General features: G+C 39.3%; 1 protein-coding gene across 13 annotated transcripts in view; it reads left to right on the plus strand.

The window, feature by feature from the left end:
- zeb2b (zinc finger E-box binding homeobox 2b) overlaps nucleotides 1-17,164 on the plus strand; it is a 137,394-nt gene that overhangs the window by 75,985 nt on the left and 44,245 nt on the right. The window contains exon 1 of one of the 13 annotated variants that reach the window (XM_069935012.1): nucleotides 4,937-4,959. The exons of the other annotated variants lie outside the window; for them this stretch is intronic. The gene's annotated coding sequence lies outside the window, so the exon portion shown is untranslated. Of the gene's footprint in view, nucleotides 1-4,936; nucleotides 4,960-17,164 lie in introns of those variants that run through there. 13 annotated transcript variants of the gene reach the window in all.

Consider the following 17,164-nt stretch of genomic DNA (forward strand, 5'->3'; position numbering starts at 1 on the left):
ACATGTTGTAATGAAAATGACATGACAAACAAGCCCCTTCTTACAGTATGAGGTTAAATATCTTATATTACTTACATGTGATTGCCAGTGCAGTAGATGACACTGACTTTAATGAATTACTGACACAACAAATTTCACTCGCTAACCCAGTTTTAAACACTAGCAATATTGTACTTTCCCAGCCGATGCTGCAAACGGAATCATGATGTCTTTGAGGCCGAGTATATGAAATTAAGTATGGAAAATGTGATATGGCTGTATTCCCAGATTCTCTGTTGCATGTACAAAACACAACTCATCTCAACTAGGAGTGCTACCTCCTCTTTTCACACTCTGTGTTCTAGATGGCAAATGCATGATTTCAGCTGACAAATGCTTGTCAGTTAGTATGTAAATTATCTGCACAAAGCTATGTAGATACAAAATGCAACAAACTGCAAGTTGAGGTGAAAATTGAGACTGAGGCTAAACAACAGTATGAAGCTAGAAGACTTTGATTGGGAGTGTGATTGGAATGAGTTGCCTCATCATGGTTCACAGTGCTACCAGTTCATAATATTGTGTTTTGATACAGTCAACTGCTGTTGTTAGTGCTCAGAGAGCAGAGGTTAGTCACCACAGAATGTAATTTCTTCTGATCTGACAGAACTGCAGATTGCTGCTATGGGTTTCCCCTCAGATTTCAGGGAATTGCTTCACAGTGACAAATGATTAGCTGTGATCTCCAACTAAATTTGATTCCTACAAGAAGCTGAGTCAGGTAACTTCTTAATGTCCAAGGGTTTCTGACAGGAAATGAAAACAGCTTGTTGGTCACATGCACATACACACACACAAAAAAAAATCTTCCCTTTCAGAAATAGATTCTGCTTTTTTGCTAATTGGGCACAGCTTTTACCTCAACTCTTCTCTTTTGCCGCGGTTTGGCCTTAGCATTAATCCCATCTATGAGAATGGCAGCGAAAAAGATATTGCAGTCTGGAGGATATTGCATTTGAAACTAGTCTGCAATTTCATAATCTGCAAGCTGGAAATATATCAGTTTACCCACGTTGAACTCCATTTTCCTTTCAGCTGTAAATGTTGGTACTCTTGATGTCTGCAGCTGAAATCTCAACCTTCAATTTTAGTGTGGCATTTGTTCTCTTTGAAGTTTTTTTTTAGTTGAATTTTCTGACATACCAAAGGACATCAACACATCTTGCTTGGATTCCCATCTCCTTGATAAATGAATAACATAATTGGCTCCTTTTCTGTTGCTTTCCATATATGCTATTGAGATTTATTTCAAGATCATGGGCAGGTTATAGAATCTACCAATACATTTGCATTGAAAGGATTATGGAGACATCATCCCATCTGTTGCCTACGCACTCTGGATTTTCTTTCATACATAAATGTGTTAAAATGCAACACAAATCATATTATGTTGTCTTGGTGAAAAAAAAGTTTCTAGCTTTGTTCAAAATATCAAAGTAATCAGAAAAAAACATTATTATGTGGAGAAAATACTTTGTTTCAAAAATATGGAATGGGTAGGTGAAGAATATAATCTTATCTTTGTTTGAGCCAAAGCCTGTGGTTTCTGGTGGAGATCGAAAGCTAAAGGCATGTACTTGGGTAAAGCAACTGTACTGAACTTTAAGAGTAGCATTTTTAAACTTGATAAGCTGCTGAGAAAGAGTCCTTCTCGTTTGTTAGTCACTACTAGATTTCTGTTGGTTTCCTGTGTTGAAAGAAGCAGCCTGCTCTCCTGTACCCACGTAAATGTTTCGCTTTTCCTTTTTTTCTCCCTCTTTGAGGGGGAGAGGAAGAATAAAACATTCTAGCTGCCTGCCGGTGTCAGATTAAATACTGAGATGGCGACAGGAAGAAGGCTGGAAGGAAAAACAAAAGACAGGGGGTGAGAGTTATCAGGTTTTAGGCGGAACGGGATGCTTGTCGGGCTCCAATTTACAGAATCAAACAGATTTTAGTTGACACAATCTGCAATCATTACTGCCAGAGCACAGCTAATTAAGAAATTAGCTTCAGCAATTGTTTGCTTGCATCTTATGTGATGAGTAGGTGAATAATGTCTTGTTGCTGATGTACCTAGTGCCAGACAGATTCAGCCACATTAATAAAGTACTGTCTTTTTCCTTAGGGAGGTTGTGGGAATATAAAATGTGGTATTTTGTTTTGCTGTAATGACACGTTGGGAAAATCTGAAATATTCTGGACACATAATCAGTTTTATCCAAATATTTGACTTGCTTTAAGTTGTCAAAACAATGATGATCAGAGAAACATTAACCCTTGCACGATCTGTAAGGGAAGATTGAAACTTCTGTTGGCTGGGTGAATGTCACTGTTTGACCTGTTGGGTTTCTCCCAGCATTATGTTTTCAATTTCAATCACAGTATCTGCAGACTTTTGTGTTTTACTCATGCATACTTTATTGATGCACCCAGTTGATACAGAGAACTCTGCAGATTGAGACAGGTTAGATCTAGTCTCTTCAAATTATCTCTGTTAAAGATCCTGTAGGCCTACTGTGGTTGACTTCTGTGGCCTTAGAAAGTGTGCCTCACTCATTACTCTCATCCAATAAAATGTTTTGCATGATGCTTGTTAAATGACCTGATGCCAGTGGACCAGGCATGTCCATGACGACTGTTATGATCTTAAAGCTCACTTTAAAACCTTTGCCAGTGAATAAAGCAATTTAGAATTCAACACAACTTGTATAATTTAGCACTGATCCTTAAGTTTCTATTAAGTTGGCATCCATTGAATTAATTTTTGGTTTAATACTTTTATTTTATATCTTAACTGAACCAGTAATGTCTTTGGTAAGAAAATAAAACAGCAGAAAATATGTTTTGACATCACCGGAGTTAAATGGAACGTTAACTTGTCCTGCTTCTTTAAAATCATGAGTAGCTCATATATGACCATCAAAAGTTCTTAACACTGCCCATTCAATGTAATTAAAGGCAAATACTACTGTGGAACAATAGCCAGTCACCCCTTTCCCACTTTTTGCAAGTAATTTTGCCTCAGAGACGCTTCACCAGGAAAACAGGTTCAGAAGGAGTTCCTGTCCAGCTCATATTTAACACTAGCCTAGGCCCTGTTCTCACAAGGGCAACTGTTCTATCTCCAGCAGAACTCGAGTAGCATCACAAATTCAACCAACATGCTTCAAAGTATAATAAAGTTTGAACTGGGATGGCAACATACTTTATTTATATCAACAGTGCTACTCTAAAAAAAATAATTATTTCTGGTGAGAAATGCAAGGGTGTTAGAGATGATAAGCTTATCTCAATTGAGTCTCTTGTGTGCACATGTGCAAACAGGAACCAGTTGAATTTAACCCAGCTTGTTTAGAGCCACCTCAGACAGGTTCAATAACAAGTTAGATAAAAATTAAGCAGTCCTTTTGTGCAAGTGTACACAGAAGATTTTGTTAAGATGGCTTTATCAGAAGCTCAACTGCTTCCAGAAACCATCTGTACAGGTTTTGATCTAATACCGATTCAAATCAACATTGAACTGGAAAACATGTTTAAAGCAACAGGGCCTTTAACTTGCTGCTTCTAAATGTAACCACTTTGTTAGAAGTGTTTCTAAACTCGCATCTTTTTCTCTCCTTGAAGTAGAATGTTTTGTCAATAAAAGTACCGCCATTTGTTTTGTTGGAGTCCCTTCATGGATTTAATAAAAGATCTTTTGGAATGCCTTGATGGATTTTTAAAAATCCTTTGATGTAAATTCAATAACAATTTTGTTATGTTACTTCGATGGGAATGGGAATGCTCTAAGCTATGGAATACCTTATTTTGAAAAGAGGACCATCGCCTTCCCAAGATCGTGTTATATGGCGAGCTCTCCACTGGCCACCGAGACAGAGGTGCACCAAAGAAGAGGTACAAGGACTGCCTAAAGAAAGCTCTTGGTGCCTGCCACATTGACCACCGCCAGTGGGCTGATATTGCCTCAAACCGTGCATCTTGGCACCTCACAGTTCGGCGGGCAGCAACCTCCTTTGAAGAAGAGCGCAGAGACCACCTCGCTGTCAAAAGACAAAGGAGGAAAAACCCAACACCCAACCCCAACCAACCAATTTTCCCTTACAACCGCTGCAACCGCGTCTGCCTGTCCCGCATCGGACTTGTCAGCCACAAACAAGCCTGCAGCTGACGTGGACTTTACCCCTCCATAAATCTTCGTCCGCGAAGCCAAGCCAAAGAAAGAATACTCTGAATCCTCACTGTTTCCTCATGTCCTTAACTGCAGATTGAAAGTTTAATGGGGATACCTGGATTTCTCCCAACCCCTGGCATGGTCCAGAGTATCTTGTGAAAAGCTTCAAGCCAATTTATTTGTCTCACATGTTATAATTTTCCAAATACATAGAGATAGATGGTTGATCATCAGATTAAGATATAATAACTTAGAGCACAGTTAAGACACATCTTTCTCTTTGGCTTGGCTTCGCAGATGAAGATTTATGGATGGGGTAAATGTCCACATCAGCTGCAGGCTCGTTTGTGGCTGACAAGTCCGATGCGGGACAGGCAGACACGGTTGCAGCGGTTGCAGGGGAAAATTGGTTGGTTGGGGTTGGGTGTTGGGTTTTTCCTCCTTTGTCTTTTGTCAGTGAGGTGGGCTCTGCGGTCTTCTTCAAAGGAGGTTGCTGCCCGCCGAACTGTGAGGCGCCAAGATGCACGGTTTGAGGCGATATCAGCCCACTGGAATTTGCCCAATTTTGAAAATCCTTGGTAGTCAGAATTTAAAACCAGTTGTATATGATGTAGAGAGAAAGGAAAAATCCAAGGAGGAAGCAGTAGGTTTGGGGTTGGAAAGGTGAAAATTATGCATATTCAGTTATAAGAATAAATACCTAACAGCAACACTGTTTGAAAGTCTTTTGCAGAATCAACAGAGTGCCTTCTCTTCAGTTTAGCCAGGTAGGTAAGAGAGTTGATTAGTAAAACAAAAGGAATCTATTTAGTAATGTTAAAAAGTACAAACAAGTCAAAGCATTTGTTCTCTGTATAATCTACACATCAATTATCCTGCTGGGCTAATTGCTACTTTCTATACCCCAGGTACCTTAGCATTCACACATATTCAGTCTTTCATGCTCCTGATCAAAAAAAAACAGGAGTAGATTGAGGAGATATGTGGCAGACAAGCCTTCTTGTCAGACAAAGAGGTGGGATGGAAAGGAAAGCCATTTCCTGCACCTTGTTGTACCTGCTGGGGATGCTATTCAGGTGACAAGGATTCTGGCACAGGAAGGGAACAGCTGCATTTTATATATCATTTCCATTTGAATGAAACAGTTGAGCCTGGACAGAGACCTAGACTTCGCCTGAATCCTATTTTCTCTGATCTTTTAGCTCCTGAGAGAGAAGACCCCCTGACCTCTTTGCATTTCTATTTCCTATCTAATAATTCACAAAGTTCATGCAGTAAACAATTCAGCACAGCTCAAAGCACAGATGCTGTTGAAAAATGTGTCTTCACGCTAATTTTGCTGATTGTCTTTAGGAACATTAAGGAAAAAGGTTAGTATGCAACAAATTGGAGACCTAATTTTGATGATTCTGTACAACAAGTAGGACAGCACCTTGTCAAACGTGGCCAATGACTGATTCAACAAAATACATTTGATGCTGTTCTTATGGGTTGTGTATGGCTAAAGAATATGACTCTTTGGGTTAGGAAGAATATCATAGTTTAATTTCTTTTTTCCTAGTCACTATAATTGTTAAATAGATCATTTTCTTATTTTTTGTGTTCTGCTTCCATTCTAAGAAAAGAACAATTATTTTAAAAGTATTGAGTTGTAAGATCTGTTCCAGCTTCCATTCTCTATTAATATGTTCAGAATATGTCACAGAGAAAACATCATCAGCGCATCACTAGTGCAAAACTGCAAGAACTGAAAATAATGGCCATGATCCTCAAATTGAACCTGTTGTCCTTTGGTTGGTATAGTGGTTAGCACAGCACTGTTACAGCACCAGGGACCGGGACAAATCCCGCACTGTCCGCAAAGAGTCTTATATTCTCCCATGTCTGTGTAGGTTTCCTCCGGGCGGTCCAGTTTCCTCCCACCATTCAAAAAGCATATCGGATGTGTAGGTCAATTAGGTGTAATTGGGCAGCAAAGAGGCTCATGGGCCGAAAGGGCCTGTTACCTTGCTGTATGTCTAAATTTAAAACAAACAAATTTAAAATTTGTAAAATTTGAGTATTAGTCCTTGAACAATTTGAACCCAGATCAAAATCAGGGCTTTTGTGATAGAAAGGCCTTGTGGTCACTTTGGATGCATCTGCCAGTTGAGTTTGACCTCACTGGCTCAATACCATAAATGTTATTAAAGGTGGATTCCTAACCTAGAGGCTCCTGATCTAGAACCCTGGAAAGTATCCAGTTCACAGGCAAAGATGACAAGGGAAGGCCCTCAAATGGATTAAAAAGCCAACTTTTCCAGGAAATTAGAGCAATATAATGAGAATCTTTGCAAATGTTGGCTTGCAATGATAATTTTTAATTTGACTGGTTTGGCTCATCAATTGTGTTTCATGCAGTTACTCAATGATCATATAGAAACCCTGCCATGGAGATACAGACCATCTATTACCTGTTTCAGTGATTACCAGCACTTGAGAAACAGCAGTTTCAGCATTGACCTTGTCCAGCCTTCCAGAGGAAGTGATTATCTCCGGATGTGATTTTTTTTGTGGCAGATCAGACAGAATTTTGGATCACATTAATTTTGTAGTGACCATGGATTTTTAACATTGTAACCTAGATACTCACAATCGAAGAAGCTGCATTAAATAGTTCCCCAAAAGAATGCAAAACAACCTTGAGTAATTCGGATTGTTTTCCATCTGTATGTCACTGATATCCTGATTTTTACCAGGAAGGTAAAAGGAATCTGTGGGAAAAAAAATGCTGGGAGCACTCACAATTTTAATTAGGTATTGTGTTACAGATTTTTTTTAACAAACTAAAGACTGGCAAAAGAAAAACTTCTAGTCCTCCAGTTCTCATTTAGTTTACATGGTTAAAGGAAGCAACTGCTATTAAATTACTCTTTGAAACATTCTTTACTTATAACTCAAGCTGTGTGGAACTGTGTTGTGTTGAAACAGTATTCAACATATGCTTGATGTGTTAGCATATAAATTAGTCTTTACTAAATATATATTTAGCAAGTGGATTGAATTTGAAGCTTGAGGTTAAAGATATTTAGAGTAGTGCATTTATGGGGTGCTATAAATGAATAATTGAAAATGTTAGTTATCTTATTATTTTTACTGTGGTTAGTATATGGGATACCAAAGGAAAAGGGTCTGTGCCACTCTAATGGAATTTTTACAACCCTGTCACAAGCAAGTTACTTACTATATTAAGCACAGTTCTTGGCATTCTCTCTCTCTTTTAATCTCTCTCTCCTTTCCCTCCCTGCCTTTCTCTCTTTCACGCTCTCTGTCTACACTTCCCATTGGTATACTATTGTTAAAATAAATGAAAATTTTCCTGAATTTCTATCATTATTTACTAATGTAGTCACAAATTTGAAAGAAAAACCCAGTTTAAATTAAGTATAACACATTCTGAATGCATCAATTTCTGGTTCTCAACATTTCTTGTATTGCTTTATTGGCTAGTAAGATGGAAACACGAATGACCTGCCAAATGTTCATATCTCAGATGATGTGGTGCGGAGGGATTCCTAGTAATAGAGTAATTTGCACATGTGAAAACATTTAGGGCTCCTCTGTAAGAGAAAGGAAGTTGATAGCAATGCAGTGTGACTATCTGCCTGACTTTTGCCACACCCTGACTGATGAACACCAGTTTACTGCCCACGTCAGCAGATTCCAGTACCTGAGAGATAGGGTTCAGCAGACTTCTAATGGCACTGGGCCACGCAGGCCTCCCAGAACAGCTGAAACTAACAGGAAAGGGATTGGAATCTGAATGCTATGAGAGCCAGGCTTCAGCAAAAGCCCACAGATAGGTGTTTCAACTTTTGAACAGCTACATCCAAAATAGTCAGAATTCTACAAGCACCGTACAATATGTTGTGTTGAATCATCAAGCTGATATTTCAGTCACGTGTTTGCACGATGGTGTAGAAACATTTGGAAAAGCTGAAAAAAATTTCTATTGGAACCATCTGAGAGAAATAATACAGCAGGTGTGTAAAGGCAAATGAGGGTTGCACGAATGCCATTGGCATTAGAGTAGGCTTGAATATTTACCCAGGAGGGAAAAAAGTATACTTTTATCAAAATAAAAACTGAAATAAAGACCAACAAAATAAAAAGTGTATTAAGTAGTGCCTTCTCAAGGCCTCAATTCATTAGATTGCAATGCTGTTATTAAATACTTGGCCTGAATTAAATTTAAGAAAACCACCTGCTGCTAATTGTCTTTAGTTGGGGCATACATTGGTGAAATAAGATGACAAATTAAAATAAAGCTTCTGTCCCATTGACAAGATTAAGTGTTTTAAATCAATGTTTGATTTGGTTGCTAATTGAGCAGGTTTGCATGTCACAGAAATCATACATTGAACTTATTCTTCTGCAGGGGGTACATGCCATTTTGAACCATAGAAACTTCTAGTCTGTAACAAACTATTTTTCTGCGCCATTTCAACAACCTGAAACCAGATCAAATCCCTCCCATTTATGTACAAATTTTTCTATAATGTCAAAATTGATCCTGCATTTATCCATTCAGTTGTCAGCTTTTTCCACATTGCCACCACTCGGTGTTCCCCCCAAATGTTCCCTTTAAACTTTTCCCTTTTTGACCTTAACCAATGTCCTCTAGTTTTTATCTCACCTAACTTCAGCCTGCTTGCATTTATTCTATTTATACCCATCATAATTTTGTATACCTCTATCAAATCTAATTCTTTTGTGCTCCAGGGAATAAAGTCCTAACTTGCTTAACTTTTCCCTGTAACTTTGCCCTGGACCACTAGACAGTAAACATACATTCATCTGGATGCTCTTTATCAACTACAGTTCAGCATTTAAGACCATCATCACTTCAAAACTGATCAATAAACTCCAAGACCTGAGGCTCCACACCCCACTGTATAATTGGATCATGGATTTCCTCACCTCCAGACCACAATCAGTGAGCATTAGCAAGAACATCTCCATAATCTCTATTAGTAGTACCGCAGCACCATAGGACTGCGTTCTTAGCCCTCTCCTCTACTCACTTTTACACCTTTGACTGTGTGGCTCGGTATGACAATGACACCATCTACAAATGTACCAATAATACCATTGTAGTGAATTGTATAAAGAAAAGTGATGAGTCATTATACAAGAGGGAGATTGAAAACTGGCTGAATTGTGCACCAACAACAGCCTTGCACTCATTGTCACCAAAACCAAGGAGCTGATTGTTGACTTCAGGAAGGGAAAACCAGAGGTATACAATCCAGTGATCATTGGGGGATCAGAGGTGGAGAGGGTGAGAAAATTTTAAGTTCTTGAGAGCCGCTATCTTGGAGGATCCTTCCTGGACCCAACACAAATGACACTGGGAAGAAAGCATGTCAGCATCTCTACTTCTTCAGAAGTTTGTAGAGGTTTGGTATGACATCGGAAACTCTGGCAAATTTCTACAGAGGTGTGGTGGAAAGTGTGCTAACCAGTTGCATCAGAGTCTGGCAAGGGGACACCAATATCCCTGAGCGTAAAGCCCTCCAAAAGGTAGAGGCCACTGCCCAGGACATCACCAGCAAAACCCTCCCCACTGTCGAGAACATCTGCAGGGAATGCTGCTGTCAGAGAGCAGCCACAATCATCAGGGATCCACGCCACCCAGATCACACTCTGTTCTCACTGCTGCCATCAGGAAAGGTGCCACAGGTTCAAGAACAACTGCTACTCCTCTACCATCAGACTCCTCAACAACAAACTCAATCATGGTCTCATTTAAGGACTCTTATTTGTGCAATTTATTGATTTTTAAACATTCTCTCTGTATTGCACAGTCTGTTTATATTCATTGTCTGTTTATAGTTCTTTGTTTACACGTATACGCTGTGTACATTTTTTTGCACTATCAATAAGTGGTAATTCTGCCTCGCCTGCAGGAAAAAAAGAATTTCATGGTAGTATGTGATTTCATGCTTGTACTCGGACAATAAATCTGAAATCTGAAATTTAAACTCTGTTCTTCAAGTCCTGGCAACATCCTTGTAAATCTCCTCTGTACTCTCAATGACCACTTCTCTAAGGCAGGCAAGGACTTCAGGCTTATCACCAGCCTAAAGAAATGTCCTTGCCCAAAACCTAGTGGGGACTCTAGCCATTACCACCGGCATCTACTATCTAGAAGGGGTCCATGAGTTCACATACTTGGGGTCAACCATTAGCGACACTCTCTCTATTGATACTGAAATCAATAGGGATAGCAGCAAAGCAGCATCGATCCTTGCTTGATTCTCCTTGCCAGTCTGGGAGAATCAGAAACTCACTACAAAGACCAAGACTGCTGTGTACAATGCAGGCATTATCAGCACTCTCCTGTATGGCAACGAGACTTTGACCTCCCTCTCCAAGATGGGATGGAAACTCAGCAGTTTTCATCTGTACAGCCTTTACCACATCCCCGTCATCACCTGAAGGGACAAAGTCCCAAATTCTGAGGTCCTTTCCCGAGCTGGACTTCCCACAATTTTCGCATTTTAAAGAGAATGCAGACTGCGCTGTTTGGGCCATTTCCGTCACATGAAGAATGGTAGACTGGCAAAGGACATCCTCTATGGAGAATTAGCAATAGGCAAAAAGAACATTGTTAGACCCCAGCTTCGCTTCAAGGACCTCTGCAAGCGCGACATGAAAACCTTAAAAATCAATGCCGAGTGTTGGGAGGATATAGCAGATGACCGCAACAAGTGGCAAGGTACTCTTCATCAACAGCTAGAGCAAGGCAAAAGATTGATCTTAAGTCAGTTTGAGAAACAGAGAGCTAAGCAAAGAGCACAGCAGACAGCGGACAACAATTCAACAATGCCCTTTATTTGCAGCAACTGTGGCAGAGCTTGTCATTCCAGGATCGGCCTCCATAGCCACAGTCAACGCTGCTAGACAAACCAGTAATTATCAGAGGTTCAATACCCTTGGTCAATCATGACCAACGGAGGCCAAAAGAGAATTTTTTTTTTGCATTAACCTGTGCCAATTGAGGTCATTCTGCCTTGCCCGCAGGAAAAAAGAATTTCAGGGTGGTATAATATTTCAAGTTTGTTCTCTGACAATAAATCTGAAATCAGAACTCAGTTTTTCAAGTCGTGCCAACATCCTTGTAAATCTCCTCTGTACCCTCAATCTTATCAATATCTTTCCTGTAGTTAAGTGACCAAAACTACACACAGTACTCCAAATTTGGCCTCATCAATGTCTCGTACAACTTCACCATAAAATTCCAACTCCTATACTCAATGTTTTGATTTATGAAGACTCGGTCTACCTGTGACGCCACTTTCAGGAAATTATGTTTATGTATACCCAGATGCCTCTCTTCTATCACACTCATCAGTACCCTGCCATTTACAATGTATGCCCTACTTGGCTTCTACAAACATTCTCGAGTTTCACTTGATTTCACATTTCAGGTGTATTGACATTAACACTACCTTCAAAAGTGTAAAAGGTTATAGATTATCTGTGACAATATAAATGATACAGAGTCCATTCATGATTCCATGTACCTTGGCAAGTGGCTGTATTTGAAGAGAATATCTGAGATACACCATACAGAGCTAATTTTACAGCATGTTCTTCTTTCAGTGTGAGATCAATGAATGTAATTGGAAAGGCATGATGGTACAAATTAGATTTTTTGGCCTCTGTACATACTACGTCATGATTAAATTTTGTAAAATACCACAAGCAAGGCAAATACTGTTGGCACTGATGTACACTCTCTCCATTATGGGTCATTGGGCAAGAACTGGAAATAGATATCTGGTTAGTATTTGTTTTTTTCTCCTTTTGCCTAGAAATACTAAGGTTTATTCCAGTGCCTTTTTAATTTTTCAATTGAATCAGTTAAGTTTTCATTGAAACAACAACTTTGATATTTTTTGGATTATGCTGAATGATTTGTTGAGCCACCGAACCAATGGAATTGTTCAAGGGAAAAGGTTCATACCATCAACCATTTCAAAATCAAGAATTAGAACATAGAAATCTACTGCACAATACAAGCCCTTCATCCCACAGAGTTGTATCTACCAAATAACCTACTCTAACAATTGAAAACCACTGTTTTAATCATCACTAATTGACTCGTTAACTGCACGCTTTCATAACTCCAAAGGAAATAGGCCAATGACAATTTTTCTCATGCAAAATATTTCAGAAACAATTGGGTCTAGAGCAGTGATTCACAACCTTCCCTTCCAATTCACATACTACCTTAAGCAATCCCTTAGTAATCACAGAGCACCGATGGCATAGGAATTACTTAAAGTGGTATGTGAGTGGAAAGGAAAAGGTTGAGAACCACTGGCCTAGAATTTCCCTTTTGCATAACCTTCCATTTTCCTCAGTTCAACATACCTATCCACTAGTCTCTTAAAAGATTTGATTGTCCCTGCCTCTGCCACTGTTGCCAGTAGAGCATTCCATTTTCCATGCAGACATGACTATGTGAAAAAACGTAGCTCTTGCATTGCCGCGCTCCCCCCCCCCCCCCCCCCACTGCTCCGTACTTACTCCAAAGCACCATAAATCTATGTCCCCTTGTGTTAGGCATTTCAGCCCTGGGGGAAAAAAAGCCTCTGGCCATCTATGCAATCAAAGTTTTGCATCATCTTATCTTATACATCTCTATCAGGTCACCCCCTCATCATCTGTCGCTCCAAGGAGAAAAGACCTATTTCACAACCTATCTTCATAAAGCATGCTCTCCAATCCAGGCAGCATCCTTGTAAATCATCTCTGCACCCTCTCTATCATATTCACATCCTTTCTGTCGTGAAGTGACCAGAACTGAACATGATATTCCCTCTTGGGTCTAACTATAGCTGAAACACTACCTGAGTTGAAATATTCAGTTCGCCACTTTCAAAATCCTAGAGGACATGACCACATAGATATAATTAAATGTTCTCTGTCGTACATCTTAAAGATGTCCCTTTGAGACTACACATCAATAATGCTGCTACCTTCATAGTGTTGTGTGCGTTTTGTGTGTGCGTGTGTGTTTTGTGTGTGTGTGCTTGTGTGTGTGTGTGCGTGTGTGCTTGTGTGTGTAAGCATGATTAGCATAACGGTTACTGCAATGCTATTACAATGCCAGTGAGCCGGCACTGTATGCAAGGATTTTGTATGTTCTCCCCAAGTCTGCAGGGCTTTTCTCTGGGTGCTCTGGTGACCTCCCATCCAAAATGTACAGGGTAGTAGGTTAATTTGTGTGTAATTAGGTGGCACAGGTGTAAATGGCTGGAATTGGCTTCTATCTTTCATGCTGTAAATACAATTTAAAGTGACAGAGAAGTATATTTTAACACGAGGGAATCACTAAATATATAAGATTTTAATATTCATTGTTATTAAAACATACACTTAAGTCAGGAAAACATTTCAAGATTGGACGTATACATTTGAACTAAAACATCTTAATTAATTGAATACTATGATCATCAAAAGTTATTTCAGAATTGTCCCCTAATGCTTTAGAATTACACACAATTGACCATCATTTAAATTACAACAGTGTCAAACTTGGAGACACAACTTGTGGTCACTCACAGTATTCCAAGCAATATCGAATTTTAGTCTGCTGATTCCTTTTCTGCTACAACTGTACTGCCGTTGCCAATCATAACATTTAAGAGCAAGGTGCAATAGGTACCGGCACTGTGAAATGATAAATGTGATTTCAGCTGCTTTGCAATAAATTCACTGAGAGAATATTCAACAACACATTTGGGAAACAGAATCAACTAACTTGGTTGTAGAAAATGGTAAGTTGAGCATTGAAGATGCCCTAGCTGGTTGCTTTACTTCTTCTCAATAATAATTTTCCATACCTGTTCAAAATCTGTCAGCCTTCTTCCTGTTTTCACCAGTGTATTGATGGGTGGAATTAAACAAAAATACTGATTAAATTATGCATGGGAGCAGATAAGATACTTAATTTAGTCACTTGGTTTTTTAAAAGCCATAGGAAGCTAAAAAGAGACCTTTATTTTCTAAAAAGAAATTGGCCCCTTTGTGACAGCAAAGTACCAGCTTGCACACAGGCGAAACTGTAACAATTTTATATTCTCAACGTTTTGTGTGTATTTGGTTAGTTACAGTAATTATGCCCAATAACTGACAGCCGAAATCACGTAGGGTAAGGCAGACTGCTTTCACGCTTGGGCCCTGCTGCAGAACATCTGCTGAGAGATTTGCATATTAATTAACCCATATTAACTCTAATTATTCTGGGAAATTATCAAATAAATTGAATTTTCTAATTTTAACCTTTCTTTTGCTTGATGCGTGTTAAAGCTGATAGGATGTGGTTGTCGGCTCACCTGTGTGACAAACAAGAGTTTTTTTCACTTGCTCTTTAGACCTGCGACCTGAGGGAGCCCAGTGGGGGTGTGTGTGTGTGTGTGTGTGTGTGTGTGTGTGTGTGTGTGTGTGTGTGTGTGCGCGCGTGTGTGCGTGTGTGTGTGTGTGTGTGTTTTTTTCAGCATCCTTGCTTAATGGGGACTCTGCATTTGTTGTAAGATAGAACATGTGTGGATGTGTGCACAGATGGCTGAGTATTATGGGGTGAGAAAAAGGTGGTACCTCAGAACAAACCTTGCATTGCTAGCCTGTTGCTTAGGATTGAACAAATAATGGGACTTTAATTGAATTAAACACCAGATTTAGTTAGTGCCTCATGACAGAAATTATTGAATCTCGCCTTTCTCATTGTTCCATTTACACATCAGTGAATTTCCAGCTTTTGTGCTTCTCTTCCATGCCATAAAGCAGGGCCCGAAATGTATTGAGCATCTGCTTCTGTGCTTTTCACTTCTGCCACTTCTTTCCTACTTTGGTGGTTGTGAGGTGAGCCTTGTAGAGTCAGCTGCATCTTTGTCAGTTTAACAAGGTCCAAAACTCCTTGGAAACCTAGCAGACAATGACCTCATTTCAAATTTCCAAATGCGCACACCTCCCCATTGAGCCATTCAGGTGATTAACATACGTCCAAATCCTTTTTTTCTAAGCACGACAAATTTGCTTTCATCCAATCAGGTGAATGTCCGTTAACATCCCATGCAACTGATGGGCTGGAAAGCAACACATTGCCTGTGAGCTGTGCCAGACAGAGAAGGCTCTTGTTAATTCCCAGCACCAGAAATTAATATGATTCTTAGCTGAGAGGATTACAAGGCTTTTGAGTATAGGCTGACCCAACAAGAAGTGAACTTTGTAATTTTTTTTAACAAACAACTGCTTTGCAACTGATGGAAGGTGCTCACTTTGAGACTTTAGCTGCATGGGATCATGAGGGTTTATTTGCAGTGAGTTATTTCCTTGCGGACCAGGCTGTCAGTTCTTCATTTAAAGGTATGATTTGATTTTTAGTCACCCCTGTGTAAGCTATTTTGTAAAGGAAGTTCCTGTGAAAGTTGAGACTGAAGGCTACTCTGGGCTGAGTTACTTTCATTCATTACTGTTGCTCTTGGATGCAAATGTTTATGCCTTAGGATCTCCAAAGCACTATAAATTGTTGTTAGTATTTCTGGGTTTGATTGATTATTTATTGAAAAGGCTTTCCGGAGAGCTTTTGTGGGTCAGTTTTTGGTGATTTTACCATTGATACATAGTTTTAAAAACGTGATCTTTCCTTCTAGTATTCCTTGGTTTATTTGTATGTATATTAATAAAATGATAAACCCAAGATTGACTTGTGGTCTTGAATTGGAGATGATCCAATGGTTCAGCTACTAACTACTCTGGGAGAATAAACCATGGCGCTGAGTGCAAGTGAAGTCAACCAAGAGCTGTAAGATGTATCATAACCTTTGATGTAAAAGCTTCAAACTATTCTTTCAGTATTTAGTGGAGAAAGAGTATATGTAAGCTATGCTTTTATGATAATTTGAAGTTGCTAGGTTTTCTGCTAAAAGCATTGCTGTGCAATCTGGCATATAAAGATGATGAGCAGAGGCAGGAGGTTTAACGCTTTATAGAAGATCAAACCTTTACAATATTCTGTTTTCACTTTATTTTTCCTTGCATTTGACTCTGTTATTTAAACTCCATTCAGTCGAAGACAATCGAATCAACTGTCAGCTCTGTTTACAAGCCTACAATTAATGCATTGTCTTCACTTGATGCCCCCATGCCATCTAATTTGCTTGGTCATAAGTCAGGAAACAGTTTGGCGCCATGACGTCTTTGCTGAGCGTGATCTTTATTGCACTGGTTGCTGAGCGCACGTGAATTGTGGTGGAGTTGATTGGATGGCCCCTTATTAGAATGCCTGGGCCAATCTTAAGGATGTGCACTTTGCCAGAAGGGTTGTCAGTGCTGAAACAATGTTCTTAAACAAAACAAAGAACTTTGGTAAGGTGTGACATTACTAAATAAATACAGTGACAAAATCATAGCGGAAATGCATGAGCTTCTGAGTGCTAGGTAGGATGAGACAGACTTAAGGTCCATTCACAGATTATTTTCATTCATTATTCTCCTCTGACCCATCAGAACACCTACAGGCAATGTTCCCTCTAATTTTTAGCAGTCAGTGTGCGCAAAAATCTTACGTTGTGCAAATTCTTTTCCTGTGACAAAAGTATGTGCACACTGAATGTTTGTGCAAATGTAAACTTGAAAGTGTTTCAAGATCATTTTGGCACAGCCTATCTCTCATGGCTAATAAAACTATATTGGCCTGTTTTAATATAATAAAAGTGTGATTGCATTCTATGAAATAACATATTTAGTTAAGATTTATTTTATTAATTGTTACATTATTTTTGGTAACTAACCTTTTGTGCACACATTAATTTCCTTTGTGTGCTGGTTGCAAACCATGTATGCGCACACATGGCCACAGTTTAGAGGGAACAGTGCCTACAGGTAATGTTGCTGTTGGAGAGCAGTAGCAATTGTCAA

This window comes from Narcine bancroftii, chromosome 4, assembly GCF_036971445.1.
Source record: "Narcine bancroftii isolate sNarBan1 chromosome 4, sNarBan1.hap1, whole genome shotgun sequence".
In the NCBI taxonomy this organism is placed as follows: domain Eukaryota; kingdom Metazoa; phylum Chordata; class Chondrichthyes; order Torpediniformes; family Narcinidae; genus Narcine; species Narcine bancroftii.